The sequence below is a fragment of the Ictidomys tridecemlineatus genome, chromosome 7 (assembly GCF_052094955.1).
Source record: "Ictidomys tridecemlineatus isolate mIctTri1 chromosome 7, mIctTri1.hap1, whole genome shotgun sequence".
NCBI classification, from domain to species: Eukaryota; Metazoa; Chordata; class Mammalia; order Rodentia; family Sciuridae; genus Ictidomys; species Ictidomys tridecemlineatus.
Genome location: NC_135483.1, coordinates 153,276,659 through 153,296,284, shown reverse-complemented (window position 1 = coordinate 153,296,284; position 19,626 = coordinate 153,276,659). Strand labels below are relative to the sequence as shown.

Here is a 19,626-nt window from a genome sequence, read left to right as displayed (position 1 = left end):
CCGGGTGGATTGTCAGAATAGAAAGGAACTCTAGTGTAATCCAGATAAAGTCAGGAGCTTTGTTAAAGTACTGAGCAACACTGATTTCCTAATTTTGCAAATGTACCCAAGTTATGTAAGATGTTGACAAGAGGGAAAACTGGTTGAAGGGTAGGCAAGAAATTTCTATTATTGCAACTTTTCTGTAAATCTAAAAATATTCCAAAACTAAATGTTTGTTTTTAAAAACCATAGTGAACTCTAAAACTGAGTAAAGGGACCATCAAACAGAAAGAAAGGGGAAGAATGCTCTGACATTCTAACATTAACGCTTATATGATACCATTTGTTCTACAAAACCTTCTGTTACAAAACATCTGGATTCTGATAAAGTACTATAAACACAGTCTTAAATATACCTTTATTAACTTTAAAGTTTTAACTAGTACATAAAAATATTAAAATTATAAAAATTAGCAGGGTACCATGAAGTGTTCAATACATGTATACATTGTATAATGTTTAGTTAAGGTGAAACACATTTATCTCCTCAAACATTCGTCATTTCTTTATGAAAAAAAATTCCTTTTTTTTTCCTTTTTGAAAAAAAATACCATTATTGCTATCTCTAGTCCAATACTGTTCAATAATACTCAGAGCTTCTTAAGACTTAGTACCACTGATCAAGCCTTCCCCATTCTCATTCCATCCCTGACATCTCATAACCATTATTCTACTCTTGACTCCTACAAGATCAACATTTTTAAACTCCACATATGAGTGAGACCATCTGGTACTCTTTTCTCAGTGCCTGACATATTTGAGTTTATAAAAGTTAAGATTTTGGGTGATAATAAAAACAAAAGCAAATATTTAAAATCTTAAAATACTTTATTAAACTAAAATCAGAGAGGTAACTTTTAAGGACTTAATATTGTCCTGACTGGTTAAAATTAGTGCTAAGAATTTATTTAATAAGATAAATGATTTCACATAAGTTTGTGATTTGAATTTATATTACCATTTCAATCTGAGGGTCCCCAGGCCAAAGACCTAAACTTAGTGATGGTTTGGTAATTACCCCTTTACCCCAAGTAAAAGTAGAGAAGAGAGAGGAATATAGTGGAATACAGAGGTTTCTTTCCTGACAGCTCCATGTCATGAAACCAAGAAAAGCAAACTGGCAGCTTTTCTGCATAAAAATTAGAGGGGACTTTACTGGAATTTAATACTTGACACTCAAAACAGATCAGTGACACAGGAGATCGAATACAATAAAATAAGGAAGAAATCCTCAGTGCCACAGCTGTGGCAGCAGTTGGAAGCATAAGTCAGAATGGTCCTTCTGTGAACACAGTAAAGCAATGAAGGAAGTAAAGGAGCCCTCATTCTTGAGAGGACTAAGGTTTATCAGGTACAGAGAGTTTAGAGATCAGAGTTACTGCCTAACTAAACAGTGAGGTGCACTACACAATATCCTTGTACAGGAAAGAAGCCACCATCTTTCCTGGCTGTATATGGAGGACAGCAGAAGGAACAATTTTGCAGCCTCGGTATGAGGATCAGGAGCTGATGGAGCTGATTTCTGACAGACCTGAGTTTTGATAAAAAAAAAAAACAAGCCAGGGAAACTCACATAGCACAACAGAGAGTGTGCCTAAGTGACCAGGAAAATCAAGCATGGAGACAGGTTTACACAGGGGAAATGTCATGGAAACCCACCTGGCTTCTCTCTCTCTCTTTCCAATCTGGCTGCTTGCAGGCCCAGCTGAGAGAGAAGTACCTAACTGCGAATTCAAAGGGGAGGGTAGATTGAGTTTGGAGACTGAATCATCGACCAGGAATTGTGGAGTTCACAGGCAACAAAGTGGGCTAAGAACTGGCTCCTACACCACAAAAGTGGAACCCAAAGAAGATTCCTGGAATATAGTCTTCCAGCATAGACCAGCAATTGCTGGGCCATGGGGGTGTAATGATTTAAAATCTCCAGATGAACTGGCAGTCAGAAAAGTGACTGCAGAATACCTAAGCCTAAACCCTGCATCCAGAAGTTCCACCTCTAGAATTAACTCTCTCACCTCAGCAATGCCAATCAAAGAGTGGAGAAAATATCATACTCCAGACAACCCTACCTAAGTGCTGAGAAGGGAAGCTGAGAATCTTTTGAGCTCCAATGGAAACAAATATTCAATTTTTCATTGAGATTTCTTCTTTTTACTTTTCTTTTTTCTCACATTTCTATAATTTTTGAAACCAATTATTTTACATGAATGAGTTTATTGAGGACTGGGATATCTGATTAGTATATTTCAGTTTTGTTTTGTAGTCTTTTATTTTTATTTTTTTATTTCTATTTTTATTTTAACCTTTTTGAAATTTTTACCTTATATTTTTTCTCTCACTTATTTGTTTCCCTTGATTTTTTCTCTCTTCTACAGTTAACAGCCAACTTCTATTATTCCCACTTTCCCTCTTCCTTTAATTTTTTTATTTCTATCATCTCTTCTTCTTCCTCATAAACATCACATCTGATACAACTTCTGTTCTTTGTCCACCATTTGAAAGTATAAACACTTTTGCAAACTTACTGTCTTTAATAGGCAATTATGGAATCATCTCTGTTTATTGTGACAAAATTTTAGATGACTTAGTAGGAGCTATTTAGTTTAAGGCTACATATTGTTTGCATTGGTTGCTGTTATTATTTGTCTCCCCCTTATTGGTGAGGGACTGGTAAACTTCAGGGACACTATAAATCTAAAGGGTAAAAACTTTACTGCCTTAGATCCACACTGCCAGATGGGTAGACAAACAATGTAAAGAAATAAGGAAAAAAAATCATCCCAAACAAACCAAAATTCTCTGATACCACAATGGAAGAAATGTCAGAAAAGGAGTTTAAAATGTGCATAGTTAAATTGACCTGCAAAGTAAAGGACAATGTAAGGAGTGAAACAGAGAGAAAATTCAGGGGGCAAAAGATCACTTGAATAAAGAGGTATTCTCATACATTGCTGGTGGGACTGCAAATTGGTGCAACCATTGTGGAAAGCAGTATAGAGAGTCCTTAGAAAACTTAGAATGGAACCACCATTTGACCCCGCTATCTCAGTCCTTGGATTATCCACAAAGGACTTAAGTACAACATACTACAGTAATGCAGCCACATCAATATTTATAGCAGCACAATTAACAATAGCTAAATTGTGGAATCAACATAGATGCCCTTCAATGATTAAATGGATAAAGAAACTGGTATACATACACAATGTAATATTACTCAGCATTAAAAGAGAACAAAATCATGGCTTTGCAGTTAAATTGATGGAGTTGGAGGGTATCATGTTAAGTGAAGTAAGCCAATCCCCAAAATCTAAAGGCCTAATTTTTTTTCTGATATATGGATGCTAATCCATAATGGGGGGGGGAGAGCATGGGAGGAAAGTAGAAACTTTAGATAAGGCAAAGAGGAGAAAAGGAAAGGGAGGGGTAAAGGGGTAGGAAAGATAGTGGAATGAGATGATCATCATTACCCTAAATATATTGAAGACACAAATGGTGTGACTCTACTTTGCGTACAATAAGAGACATTAAAAGTTGTGCCCTATATGTGTACTATAAATTGAAATGCATTTTGCTGTCATGTATAACAAATTAAAATAAATAAATAAATTTTTAAAAATTCAATAGAATGTAGAACAAACAGACTAGACCACTTGGAAAACAGAGTTTCAGGCAATGAAGACAAAACATAATCATGGAATAAAGTTGACCATGGAGAAAAGATGTTAAGAGACCATGAACATAAACAGAACTTCCAAAAAATATGGGATAACATGAAAAGACTAAATTTACGATTTATCAATATAGAAGAAGGCATGGAGATACAATCCAAAGAAATGCACAATCCTTTCAATGAATTAATATCAGAAATTTTCCCAAACCTAAAAAATTAAATAGAAAATCAAATACAGGAGGCTTATAGGACCCCAAATAGACAAAATTAAAAGAAGCCCACGCAAAGGCACATTATTATGAAAATGCCTAACATACAGAATAAGGATTGAATTTTAAAGGTTGCCAGAGAAAAATAACAGATTATATTTAGAGAGAGGTCAATTTGGATCTCAGCTGATTTCTCAACCCAGACCCTCAAAGCTAGGAAGTCTTGGAATAATATATATGGATCTCTGAAGGAAAATGGATGCCAACCAAGAATACTATACCTACCAAAATTAAACTTTAGATTTAAAGATGAAATAAAATCTTCCATGACAAACAAAAGTTAAAAGGATTCACAACTAGAAAGTCTGCACTACAGAACATTCTCAACAAAATATTCCATGAAGAAGAAATGAAAAATACAAGTGAAAATAAGCAAAGGGAAGAACTACACCAAAGAAATAGTCAAACAACAAACTAATTCAAATTAAAAACCAGAAATAAACCAAAATTACTGTGAATATAAATCATATCTCAATAATAACTTTGAAGATAAATGGTCTAAACTCATCAATCAAAAGACATGAACCATTGGTTTTAAAAATAAGACCCAACATTATGCTGTCTCCAAGAGACTCACCTCATAGGCAAAGACATCCACAGATTGAAGGTAAAAGGATGGGAAAAAAACATATTATTCACATATGGCATGGCTCCCTCATCTCTCTCAGAACCATAGCCATTAATTACAGGGACACTGGATATAAGGGAGAAAATAATGGAAGATTAAGAAAAATACACACAGAAATACTTAGGGAGAAAAGATTGGGGCCCAGTAGGAAAGCCAAACCCTGGTGAGGCTTGACTGATCCCAAGCTAGCTTGGCAAGTTTATTATATCAGTTTCATCAAAAGGTTATTTGTGGGAAAATTTCAGCAAAGCAGGCTATCTGAAGGATTCAGGACTGATGAGACATTAGGGTCATTTGTTTTGCTCAGAATTCACTACCCCTGGGAGAAGGTACTGAAGTAAAGGCCTCTACTGATAATAGCCATGCACCTTCCCACCTGCCCCACTGGCCAGCATTAACATAGCAACTAGGGCATCTAGACTTTTGGATAGTTAGCTCCCAGTGCAAATGTAACCATGGGAATTTTAGAGGCCATAATTTGATTCAAATCACTGCTCTCCACACATATATTTCTCACAAACAAGCAGGGGATTCTATACTCATATTAGACAAAGTGAACTTGAAGCCAAAATTAATCTGAAGTGGAAAAGAAAGACATTTCATACTGCTTAAGGGAAACAAGACAAAACCAGATAGTCTCTTTCTTGCTGACAAATCATACTGCTTTTTTCCAACACAATGAAAATTTTATAGACCAGACCCATGGTTACACTGTATTTTCTCAACAAACAATTCATAATTAGTATTTACAGAAGCACACTACTAGGTATACTTATTTATTATTATTAGCATTTTTACTGTATTTTACTATCTTTTAAATATGTTTTTTGTGATTTGCCAGATTTTATTGAGAATTTTTGCCTCTATGTTCATCAGGGATATTGGTCTGAGATTTTCTTTGCTTGATGTGTCTTTATTTGGTTTTGGTATCAGGGTGATACTAACTTCACAGAGTAAGTTAGTTTGAAAGGATTACCTCCTTTCCTATTTCATGGAATAATTCAATAAGTATTGGTGTTAATTCTCCTTTGAAAGTCTTAAAGAACTCTGCTGAGGATCTATTAGGTCCTGTGATTTTCTTTGTTGGTCAGCTTTTGACAGTAATGTTTAAAATCAGAGCTGAAATCAATGAAATCGAAATAAAAGAACAATCAAAATAATTAATAAAACAAAAGTTGGTTCTTTTAAAAAAAATAAATAAAATTGATAAACTCTTAGCCACAATAACAAATACAGAGAAAAAACTCAAATTAATAAAATTCATAATAAAAAAGGAAATATCATTAAGGACAATACTGAAATACAGATGATAATCAGAACCTATTTTGAAAATTTATACTCCATAAAATAGAAAATCTTGATGACACTGACAAATTCCTAGAGACATATGACCTACCCAAACTGAATCATAAGGACATAAATAATTTTAACAGATCAATTTCAAGCAATGAAATAGAAGACTATTTGTTATTCTTTTGAAATTTTAAAAACCATTAACAATAAAAAAAATATGAGGAGATCCTCTAAGAGAACGTTCCTGCTATTAAGATTTTTTTTTGGGGGGGGGGGTAGATAAATGTATTAAGCACAAACAATAGATCGAATTGTTAGTTCCACTTCTCTGGTGCAGTTAACATTGTGTTTGGGCTCAGCTGTGCACATCTGCACTGTTGATCTTCACCAAACAAGTTATATGAAAGAATACCTGGGGTAAAGATGGGATTTGATGCTCTGTGGAGAAGAGAAACCCCTCCATATTCATCATACTCTAGTATGCTCATTTTTTCTACAGGGAGGTTGCAGGTCAGTAAGTGCACTCTAAGGGCTTTGTTGAACCAAGCCACTGCACAGCTGGTTATGGCAGCTCTGGAACCAATCACATGAACTATTTACTCTTGTTTATACCAAGACTGTGTAAATATATATATATATATATATATATATTTCATCTAGACCAGCCACCTGCCCTTTCAAGTAAAAAAAAAAAAAAAAAAGGTGATCAAGTGCAAATTTTCATGATTAAGAAGCTGTTTCTCCCACTCAAGCATGGGCTGTTTAATTGCATTTCCACCCAACTATGTTCTTCTGACTACAACACTTCCAGCTCCATCAACCTTTTCAAGTAAAAGGATGATAATGTAAAAGTGATGACATGTATCACTAAATACCCTGAATAATAAATATCTTGAAATCTGTTTATACAAACTGAAAATGACAATCAGAAAAACACAGTTTAATTCAATGAAGCCTATCAACTATGAAGTGCAGGAAAAAGTACATGAAAACACAAATGAGAAAGCTAATCACTGTCATAATCAGTTGTAATAATATCTTTAATCCTCAAAACATGGTGAAGAGTGCACAGAAAGTTTTTATGATGACCACAAAAATCTCCTGTGAAAGAACAAGTAAACACAGACACATGTTGCACAAACAAGACAGAGGGGAATTTTATTTTAGTTCATTCCTATCTTCATTTTGGCCTAGAAAAGGTAAACCTTAACCCCAACTTTAATCTTTTCCCCTTGCCTTCAGTCACCCTTTCTGTGGCCATAGTAAAAGATTGTTCAAATTGTTGCTAAGCTATTATCTAATAGTTCAGCATCAGACAGAAATTCATTATTCGCTAGGTGTGATGGTGCATGCCTGTAATTCCAGCAGCTTGAGAGGCTGAGATAGGAGGATTGAGAGTTCAAAGCCAGCCTCAGCAAGTTAGCAAGGACCTAAGCAACTCAGTGAGACCCTGTCTCTAAATAAAATTTTTAAAAAAGGGATGGGGATGTGACTCAGTGGTTGAGAGTCCTGTGGTTCAATCCAAAGTGAATATACTTATAAATACATACATACACACACACACACACACACACACACACACACATAATTAAGTTCTTATTACTTTCAAAAGCCTTTGAAGTTCATTTTAACAAACATCTAAAGTCTGAAAACAATAGGAAAATAGTGATTCCAAATTCCAAATTTAAAGAGAGATTTCAGGACAACTGAGACCACAAGATGCTGAAAAGATGCAACATAAACGGTTAACTTGAACAGTATTATTTTTGAAAGGTAGAAAGTGGCAGAGCAGTAAATTTTCTTTTGGGGGGAGCGGGGAGAGAGACAGAGAGAGAGAGAGGGAGAAAATTTTTTAATATTTATTTTTCAGTTTTCTGTGGACACATCTTTATTTTATTTTTATGTGGTGCTGAGGATCAAACCCAGCACCCTGTGCATGCCAGGCAAACGCATTATCGCTTAAGCCACATCACCAGCCCGAGCAGTAAATTTTCTTGATCTCAGTCTATGATCTACTCAAGTGTAGTGCTGCATTGTTCTCAAATTTACATTTGCTTGAAAAGTATCTCACTTGGTTGACTAGGATAGAGTTAAAATATGTACATTAAAATTAATACTGTATACTAAAATATATTTATACTTTTATAAAGTCAATGAAAACTATTTTCAGTAATTTTACAATATAATTAATTATTGTAAATTAAAATTTATAATATTTCCTCATTAAAAACAGGTTATGTAGACTTCGTTCACTTCATCATTATTAAAATAAAATCTGATAAAAACATAAATTTAAAACATGATATTCACTTAAATTATGTTTTAAACATGACTTTTATAAAATAGTCACAAAATAATATTATTTTATGCAAGAAAAATAATCTGAATCAAAATGGGGAAATACATTGTCTAGTTAGTTCCCAATTGCTAGAAATTGAAAATGCTCACAAAATAAGAAATCATGAAAGCTACAAACTGGAGTATGTCTGAGCTTGTATATTGTGAACAATATATCCCATTAGAAAATAAACAATATTTAATAGTGCTATAAAGTGTCCTCTTTCATCTTTAGACATAGAATAGAACATGATTTAGTTTAAAAAATTTCTAAAAGATTTTAATGAATTTTTAATAGAATTACAACTCAAACTCCATAACTTTTAAAGTCAGAAATCATCTTGACCTTTCAATGGAATCTAATCTCAGATGATTCAATTTACTTAAACCTTAAGGACACATAACCCTCTACAGAAGGAAAGGTCCTAGAGAGGAAGGAATAAACTTTCAAAGGTTAGAGAGAAACAGTCATTTTATAAACATACTCCTCATATGTTTAATTAAATTGAAAAGCAGCTTGAATTTTTCTCATGCTATACCTCAGTTACAATCATTATTACCCAAGTTCAATTATTATTATAGAAGCCTTTATGGGCAAAAATAAATTACTCAATCAAAACATTTAAAGCTCAAAAGAAAATGACTTGTCATCCCATAACAATCAAAAATCTTAAGAATGTCAATTAGGGGGCTATGGTTATGGCTCAGCGGTAGAGCGCTCACCTAGCACATGCAAGGCACTGGGTTCAATCCTGAGCACCACATAAAATAAATAAATAAAATAAAGTTATTGTGTCCAACTACAACTAAAAAAAAAAAATCTTTTTAAAAAGGAATGTCAATTAGCCGGGCACCATGGTACACGCCTGTATTCTCAGTAGCTCAGGACCCTGAGTCATGAGGCAGAAGGATCTTGAGTTGAAAGCCAGCCTCAACAGATTAGTGAGGCACTTAGCAACTCATGGAGACCCTGTCTCTAAATAAAATATAAAAAATGGCTGGGTACATGGCTCAGTGGTTAAGTGCCCCCAAGTTCAATCCCCAGGATCAAAAAAAAAACAAGAATATCAACTAAAAAGCATAATAAACTCATAAGTAGACACAAAATATTAATACAAAAATATTGAAACTCAACTTCTATACAAAAGTTATAATTTATACCTATTAATTTTTGTCACTTAGGATAAAAATGATTATTTTCTATGTGGACTAAATATGCAGTATGTTGTTTTATCGAATTAATGGAAGTACTTATATATTAACAAAACAAAACTTGTGAAAAACAAGTCAGCAAAAACAAAAAACAAAAAGATTGTTCTTGAATTTTCACAATGAACAAAATTTAGCACTTTTATGGAGCATCCATTGGCTTCCTGAAAACCTCCATACACACTTGTCCTGCGGTGTGCTTCATTCTCCACTTAAATATCCATTCATCTTTGAATTGTCCTCAGAGATGACTTACTTGGACATCTCCTCTAAATTAATTTTTTATTTCCTCTTTGTTAACTTCATGGCCTGATCCTAATTATGTTTATTCATTTTCGTATTTGTGAGTTGTGTAACACGATTTATTACCATTTTTGGTGGGGGCATACCATATTTTGTTTGCTGCAGGATTCTCAGATTAGTGTTTATGGGAAAAGTTATTCTTTATTGTTAAACTCTTCAAGTATGATTACAAAAAGATGACTGCAATAAATAAGCTCTGAGTGAGTTTCAGTCATGATTCTGGTGCTGAAATTGTTACCCTGTAAAATGTACCTTATAAACATTATTTCTGCTCAGGTCTTTAACATTCTTCTCCCAGATTTAATATTATAACAATAGTGATCTCAACAGCTCACAAATTAAAGCTGTAATCCTTGACCATATTTTCATGAGGTAAAGTAAAATATTTGTGCACATGCTTAATTCATGTTGTTACTTTTTCTTTACTACGTTGCTTGAATTTTCTAAGATTGTGACTGACATATATAGAAACTGCATTAGAAGTTTTTATTTTATCCATAGACACCTGTGAAAAGAATATGCATGGAAAAACAATTCATTTACTTCAAAAAAAATCTATATTTACCTTTGGAAAATAAAAATGCATTGATTGGGAGGTTGAGGCAAAGGATTGCACGTTTAAGCTTAGTCTCTCAACTTAGTGAAATCCTGCCCCAAAACAAAAAGGACTAAGTAAGCAGCTCAATGATAAAGCAACCCTATGTTTAATCCCAAGTACCAAAAAATAAAAGAGAGAGAGAGAGAAAAAATAAAAATGTTGGAGACTTTTAAGTTATCTTAGAGATATGAATAAGAAAATTATTGCACATATTAAAATAGCAATTTTTTCATTATTGACAGAAAAATACCTAGTATGCAGTAAAAAAATATAAATCAAGAATATACTGCTTAGAATCTTACCAAATAATTGATAAATACAAATGCAAAATTAAAATATACAATTTAAAGAAATCTTAAGAGATTCAAGATCCTACAGAAGATTATAAAGGAGAAAAATGCAATTACATTTCAAAAGTGCTTCAATTTTAGGCACATTCATTGGATGAATCTAAAAGACAACAAAGTAAAGATCATATAGACAGATAGATACATATCTAGAGTTCAGGAAATGGTCTGGGGTTGAGATGAGCATTTGAGTCATCATCAAGTAAAGAGAGTTAAAGCATTGAGAAGAGTGATGACATCTAAGAAAAGAGAGAGTGAGGACAAAGAGGGGAGCCCCAGCCTGAGACATAAACAACTCAGTATCTAAAGATCTGGCGGTGGATGAGGACCAACAGAGATAGTCATGAAGTAAGAAAATCCAGACAAGGGTGCTATGATGAAACCTGAGAGGAGCATTCCCAAGTAGAGGGTGTGAGCAATTTTGCAAGGCTGCCCTTTCCCTGGTGAGGACAGAGAAGAGCCCTGGGATGCTTTCAGCCTTGACAAGGAAAGTGTCACCAGAGAGGTGAGGAACAAAGCTGGATTACAGAGTTAAAGAGTATCTATGGAGTCAAAAGAATAGATAGTAAGAGTAGGCTATTCTTTGGGGAATATTTTGATGGGAAGCCTAGCATAAAAAATGTTGTCAATAGCAAGGGAGGAATATGGGAATTTGAGGTGAAGAGAGATTTTATTTCTAAACTGGGAATTACTAAATCATATCTATATTCAGACAGGATTCCGAAGTATGAGATTGATTATGTCAGAATGCATCATTACCCTCAGTACACGTATGAAGACATGAATGGTGTGACTCTACTTTGTGAATAAGCAGAGACATGAAAAATCATGCTCTATATGTGTACTATAAATTGAGTCACATTCTGTTGTCATATATAACAAATTAAAATAAATAATTTTTTAAAAAAGCATGCAAATTGAAGGAAAGAGAAAACTAAGTTTTCTCCTATAAAACTTAAAAACATGGGATTTCCTTTTAGTATTTTTAAATTCATTTCTTCTGTTTATGAATAAAATAGATATTGGATTGGAATTCACTTACAAAACCAATTATGTTTAAGAAACTGTTCAAAACTCTAAAGATATAATGATGAATAAAACTCTTACCTAAAGCGGGTTGCCTTCTAGTGGAAGGTAAAGACCAAAACTCAATAAATAACTACTAAGTAAAACAGTGCCATTAAAAAGTAATTAAGAAACTCTAAAAGTAGTATGTATACTGTAACAGAGAAAGAAAAGAAGACTTTACTGGGACAAAAATAAGACAAATTATTGTGTGGCCCAAAGGGAACTGGTGATTCAGGGTGAGCTCCTGCAGGATTAGCATTTCTAAAAGTGTCCTCTGAAAGAGGTGGACAGGCTCATTGTTTGAAGGAAGAGGCTAGAGTGAGGCTTCCCTGTCCATCAGTGAAAGGTAGCTGAAAATAGGGAGGAATGTTTTTCTGTTATTTGGGGCAAACAGGTTCAAACATTTCTTCGATATAAATGAAGTGAGCTGAAGGAATCAATGGCTCTGTGTTGAAGAACACGAGCCAACCATGTCATTTTGTGATCCTATTCTAGACTGACACTGAGATCTGAGAGGAAACAACCACAAAACCAATACTAATGGTGAGGGATGGGAAAGAGACAGAGACAGAGGCAAAGATAGAGACAGAGATATAGAGAGAGAACAGATTTAAAAAAAATGACTCCTACACAAACTGAGTAGCAATCTTAAGTCCCAAAAAATGAGATTTTAAAAGTTAATGCTAAGAAAAGACACTAAGAAAAACAAAATAGATAATTAGTAATTAATAATTAATTATTTAATTAACACTATCAAAAATTTAGTCTAGACAAAATTAATCTTATAGTATAGACTCATAATAACTTTAAAACAAGCATGGTTTGGGTGCTTAATTTTTTAATTATTTTTTTATTTATATATAACAGTGGAATGTATTACAATTCTTATTACACATATAGGGCACAATTTTTATGTCTCTGGTTGTATACAAAGTGTATTCACACCAATTTGTGTCTTTATACATGTACTTTGGATAGGTGCTTAATTTAACAACTAGAAAAATACAGTCATTTAAAACAGACTAGATAATTTAAAACAAAAATAGAATTGTTTAAAAACTAACTGGACATGACAAAAGAATCAACTTAAAAATGAATATTAGAAATAAATACATTGAAAAACTTCCAATGGCAAAGTAAACTCCAAACTAAACTCAAAGAGCATCAGGAGATTAGTGGATGACTCGGTCTTACCATGGCCCATCTCACCTTGTTTCTGTCTTAACTATGGCCTCTGAGCTGTTTCCCTCCAACTCACTAATATTCAGTTCAAGACATAGCAAATCTAGCCAGCCTATCCACATCCAATTGCTCATATGAAAAGTGAATAGCATCTTATATGAAGAAATCCCCAAGAAAGCAATCATGTTGACTTGTAACTAAGTACAAATAAAGGGGAATTTAATAGAGGTGAAAAAGAAAACTTGAAACAAAAAGATAATTTATTTTGTGAAGAAATGCAATTTTATTGGTCTCTCTACTAATTTATTAATATACTAAAGACATTATCAATGTATTTGGACACAAAATCAAATCTATTTATAAGCCAAGTAAAATGTTTGCTGGAGAATTTCTTTTCCATTAGGTCCCTTGTTTGGTTTCTATCTACAATTGCCTTTTAACCAGGTTGTACAGCTACAGTAAAAAACTGACAGAGCCGCAAGGCATACAAAACATTTTGAATTGGCACCAAACTGCCAGCTTGTCTCCTATCACTTTTTGCCCCTCATATCTTCCTCAGAACACACTCTTCCCTCCATTAACACTAAATAAGCCTAAGGATGTTCCCTCCCATGCCAAATACTCTTCTATCACCTCCACACACAAGTTCTTCCATCTGCTAGAATTCTTGTATTATCTGTTTTTTTCAGACAAGAACATATACCACCTTCAGATCTCAGAGGGAATGCTATGATTTTTCCCATGACTCACTAAGACACATGAACTGCTTTTCCTTTGCTCCCTCCCTGTAAGTGCCTTTTTGTCCCTATTAATTACTTTATTGAATTACAGTTTCTGTTATAGAGGCTTAAGTTCAGATATCACCCATTACTGGCACATAAAAATGTCTATTACAACCAAATTATGGAATCGGCCCAGATGCCCATCAATAGATGAATGGTTCAAGAAAATGTGGTATGAATACACAATGAGTTTGACTGAGCCATAAAGAAGAATGGAATTATGTCATTTATTAGTAGATGAATGTAAATGGAGAACATCATGCTAATTGAAATAGGCCAGACTCAGAAAAATCAAGGGTCAAATGTTTTCTCTCAAATGTTTCTTGTTTTCCATAAGCTAAAGCAAAATAAAGTAAAGAAAGTTGGGGAGGTAAGATCATTTCAGTAGAAGAAAGAAACCAAGAGAGAGGGAGGAGAAGGGACAGGAAAGTGGAAGAAATATAGAATGAATTTAACAAAATCACATTATATGTATATATAAATATAACACAGGGAATTTCACCTCTATGTATACATAGAAAGCACTAAACAAAAATAAATAAATGAACAAAAATAAATAAATGAGCAAAAGGAACATCAGTAGAGTAGAGGAAAGAAAATAGGGTTGAGAAAAGAGGGGAGAAAAACGGAAGGGTAATGGGAATAGAAATCAAATTCCATGTATGTATGATTTTGTCAAAATGAACCCAGCTAATATATGCTAACCTCAAGGCCAACATCATTCTAAATGGATAAAAATTGAAAGAATTTCCTCTAAAAACTGCAATAAGACAGGGATGCCCTCTTTCACCACTTCTATTCTACATAGTCCTTGAAACTCTATTCAGAGCAATTAGACAGATGAAAAAAATTAAAGGAATACAAATAGGAAAAGAAAAACTCAAACTATCCCTATTTGCCAACATGACTGTATATTTAAAAAACCAAAAATATTCACTAGAAAACTTTTAGAACACATAAACGAATTCAGCAAATTAGCAGGATATTAACATGCATAAGTCAATTGCTTTCCTGAACTTCAGTAATGATTCAACTGAAAGGGAAATTAGGAAAACTATCTCATTCACAAATAACTTCAAAAAAGTAAAATATTTGGGAATCAATTTAACAAAAGGGGTGAAAGACCTCTATAATGAAAACTACAGAACTCTAAAGAAAGAAATTTAAGAAGACCTTAGAAGATAGAAAGATCTTCTAGGCTCTTGGATAGGCAGAATTAACATTGTCAAAATGGCAATAATACCAAAAGTGCTATACAGATTTAATGCAATTTCTATTAGAATCTCATTGATATTCTTCATAGAAATAGAAGAGGCAACCATGAAATTCATTTGAAAATTAATAGACCCAGAATAGCCAAAGTAATCCTTAATAAGAAAGAGTGAAGCAGGAGGCATCACAATACCAGACCTTTGATTCTCCTATAGAGCTATAGTAACAAAAACAGCATAGTATTGGCACCAAAACAGACATGAAGACCAATGGTAAAGAATAGAAGACACAGAGACAAACTAACATAAATACAGACAAAAGCACCATAAGCATATATTGGAGAAAAGATAATTTCTACAACAAATGGTTCTAGGAAAATTGGAAATCCATATGTACCAAAATGAAATTAAACCCTCTCTCTCACCCTGAGCAAAACTTAACTCAAAGTAGATTGAGGACTTATGCATCAGAATAGAGACCCTGTGCCTAACAGAAGAAAAAGTAGGCCCAACTCTACATCATGTCAGATTAGGAACTAACTTCCTTAACAAGACTCCTAAAGCGTAAGAAAATAAAATCAAGAATCAATAAGTGTGATGGAATCAAATTAAAAAGCAAAGGAAACAATCACAAGTGTGAAGAGAGAGCCTACAGAAAGGGAGAAAATCTTAGCCACCTACACCTCAGAGCATTAATCTCCAGGAAATATAAAGAACTCAAAAAACTTAACAAAAAAAAATAACCTAATCAATAAATGGGAAAAGGAATTTAAAAGATACTTCACAGAAGAAGAAATACAATTGGCTAACAAATATGGGAAGAAACTATTCAACATCACTAGCAATTAGAGAAATGCAACTTAAAACTACACTGAGATTTTATCTCACTCCAGTCAGAATGGCAATTATCAAAAGTATAAGTAACAATACATGTTGTTGAGGATATGAGGGAAAATGTACATTCCTACACTGCTGGTGTTACAGAAAACTGGTGCAACCTCTCTGGAAACCATGTAGAGATTCCCCAGAAAATTTGGAATGGAACCATCATTTGACTCAGTTATCTCACTCCTCAGCATATACCTAGAGGACTTAAAATAGTGATACAACCACATCAGTGTTTGTAGCAGCTCAATTCACAATAGATAAGCTATGGAACCAACCTAGGTACCCGTCAACAGAAGAATGGATAAAGAAAATGAGATACATATACATAATGGAATATTCATCAGCCATAAAAAGGAATAAGATTATGGCATTTTCCAGAAAATGGATCGAACTAGAGTCTTTCATTCTAAGTAAAATAAGCCAATCCCCCCAAAAAAAAGGTCAAATGTTCTCTCTGATATGTGGGTGCTGAGTCACAATGTGGGGGTTGAGGTACAGAGGTTTACCAGATGGAACATGGCACAGTGGGAGAAAGGGAGCATGGATGGAAATGGGAAAGACAGTGGAATTAATCAGAAATAACTTTCCTATGTTCACATATGAATACACCACCAGTGCAATTCCACATCATCTATAACCACAAGAATGGGAAGTTATACTCTATGAATGTATGATATTATGTAGAAATACATCCTACTGTCATGTATAACTAAAAAAGAATTTTTAAAAACTGAACTCCCCTATGTGTGACTATAACACTCTAATTTAAAAAAGGTCTATTGTATCTTAGTTCAAAAAGTCAAGATAGATCATAATGGGCAAAAGCCAGTCTTGTCTATCTACATCACTTCAATGGTGGAGCACTTACCTAGCAAACTCTCGGTTGAGTTAAATCTTCAGGACACACACATAAACACACACACACACACACACACACACACACACACACCTATTCTTTCATATTGATAGGAAAAAGCTAGTGGACAAATATGCTACAGAGTCCATGAGATCAGAGTTTCTATCCCCAAACCAATTTATATGAAATATTTAATCTCTAGTAAGGTACCTAAGCTACTTAATCAGTAAAATAAGATAAATAATACCTGGAAATATTTATTGCACACTTACAGTGTTCCAGGCCCAGTTCATACATTAATTCATTCAATCTTCCCAACAACTCTTTGAAGTAAATGTGATTAACCTACTTCCCAAGTGACAAAATAAAGTACAAAGAGGCTAGATAATGTCATCAAGGTTGCATAGTTTATGAGCTATATAATCAGAACTCAATGTCAAGTATCCTCGCTCCCGCACCCATTACTTAAAAAATGGACATGTACTGATCCTCTACCACAATGTTGCCATAATATGAAGATAAAAGGGATAATAATTCAGGTACCCAGCTACATACACATAAAAAGTACATAGTACACTTTCTGAAGATGATTGGCATTCTTATAGTCATATTAACAGCCTAATTTTGCTTTTTAGCTCCAATACCAATTATTAACAATCCTTTGTTTCTATTTAATGCTAAAAAATGATGAACTGGAAATTGCTTATGGTAAATTTGACCTGAAAATTTCATTTTACATTCACCACCTTAAAATTATGTCCAATTGATCCAATTCAATTAAATTTTAATGCTTTAAGTGAAATACTTGTCAAAGCATTGATTGATTTTGCTTAACAAATTTTTCCCTTTTCTATAATATATCAAGGTCTCCTGTAAGATCACTACCCAAATTAATTTACAATTTTGGAAGTGTTGCAACTGACAGTCAGCACTGAAAGCATAACTTCCCTTCTCAGTTATTATTATAAAGTCTTTCCAAAGTTTATTTCAGCAATGGGTCAGAATTAGAAAGCTCATGTGATCTGAGGTTAGAGGTGAGATAATTACAATAGAATGGTGTGTTGGAAAACCATGTGGCTGGAAGTGCAAGGGGAGACAGGGTTGTTGGACTCTGTTACCAAACTCCCTGGAGAAATCAAGTAGCCCAATAGCCTCATCTAAGATAATTGCAGCGCTGGAATCTCTGCCTGAAGAGTTTTATTCCCACAGTCTAAGGGTGTGCCCTCTTGGAACAAAATATATGTACTGTAAGCAAATGGCATAAATAGCACCAGGAATCCCTTTCACAATAATTTCTATGGTAGGAAGGAAGATATGAAAAGATGGAAGTGTTTCTACAATCTCAAATTTATACTTGCAACTCTATTAAGTAGCTGTAACCAGATTATCAGTGCTTTATTTTAGAGATTGAAAGGGAAATGCTTCAAAATATTTTTGTAATACAATCTACCCAGAGTAATCAGTTATTTATGAACAATATATAAATAAATTCTCACATGGAAACAAGTTAATCCTAGATAACATGAAAGTTATTAGTAGAACTGTCTAAGGGTTTCAAGTTGTTTTGGACCAAAATCATTAAAAAGAAAACTGAACTTAATAACAGTTCACATTACTAATTGAAACATAAGGACGGCAAATGCCAGACTAGTTATATCATTTAACTTAAGGATTACATAAAGCAAACAGAGATATGCAGTTCATATGGTAGCAAGACACCAAATTTTGACTGGAAAAGAAAATGAAGCAGAAGTCAGGCAACTTGGATTCTTATACCAGCTGTCACTAAGTCTATATCATGACACTGTAAAACATATTTTTCTCTCTCTACCATTTGCCTTTTAAAATTAACTAAACGTTATCCTACAATTTTAATGCAAAAATTCACTCCAATAAACAAAATACGATGTTACACTTATTTTGAAGGTCTAGTTAAAAAATTTTCAAACTCATAAATGAATTTTGGGGGGTTGTAACAGGTCTAAGCTCTCCATTTATCACTCTCACTTTCACTATTTGGTTCCACATTATTTAATGTGGAGAATAATAGCAAAAATCTCAGAGTGTGGGTTTGAAAGTCATAAAAATCATATGAATTATTAAGAATATCTTTTTGATAGTCATAGATTTACTATTAGGTAAAAAAAATCTTATTTTCTAAACAATCATTCTCCTATCCTATCTTTGTCAATCATTTAAGTAAACAATCATTCTCCTATCCTATCTCATCAATCCATTTAAGTAAACAAGAAGCTAGAAACATCGCATTATTACTCTTTCCTCCTCTGCATCATATCCCAGCACCAAACAGACATCAGCTTGTCATTTTATACACAAATGTCAAATAGGATACTTTCTCACTCTCATCTTTCCCACTGCCCTCATCAATACCTTTGCTATGCCTCAACTGGATTATAGCAGCAGTAGGTCCACTAGTAAATTCCCTTCTTCTGTACTTGTCCGCCTTACACAGCCACCACAGTAATTCATCCAAAACACAAGTCTGAACCACAAAATCCCTGATTAACCTAATGTGAATGACTTCCCATTGAAGACAGGTTAAATTACAACCTCTTTAATAAGTTACTCAAAGGCTTCCATGATCTAATCCCAGACTGACTCTCCATGACAACAGATATTGTTTTTATCTTACTCCCCAAGGTACCCACAGGACCCAGCAAAGTTTCTGAAAAATATAAAAACATCACTTAATATTAAACAAATCAGATAATAAATATCACTTGATAAACTTTTTTTTAACTTCAGATATAAACAAATAACTCCTCCATCAGTCTCATTTCTGCCACTCCCTCTTTAGCAATTTGTTCTCCAGCAAGATCAAAGGGCTTCTAATTCCCATGGAATCCAGGCTGATCTAACCTGGCAGTCTCTTCTACTAGTTTGTCTGTTTGGCCTCGCTCTCCCTTCCCTGGAACACTG

The 19,626-nt window shown here is 33.8% G+C and overlaps 1 long non-coding RNA gene across 1 annotated transcript in view; it reads right to left on the bottom strand.

The window, feature by feature from the left end:
• The window catches only part of LOC144365583 (uncharacterized), a 411,011-nt gene extending 391,812 nt beyond the window's left edge, over positions 1-19,199 (bottom strand). The window contains exon 1 of the long non-coding RNA XR_013424198.1: positions 19,078-19,199. This is a non-coding gene — a long non-coding RNA (uncharacterized LOC144365583). The remainder of the gene's footprint in view (positions 1-19,077) is intronic.
• Between the last annotated feature and the right edge of the window lie 427 nt (positions 19,200-19,626).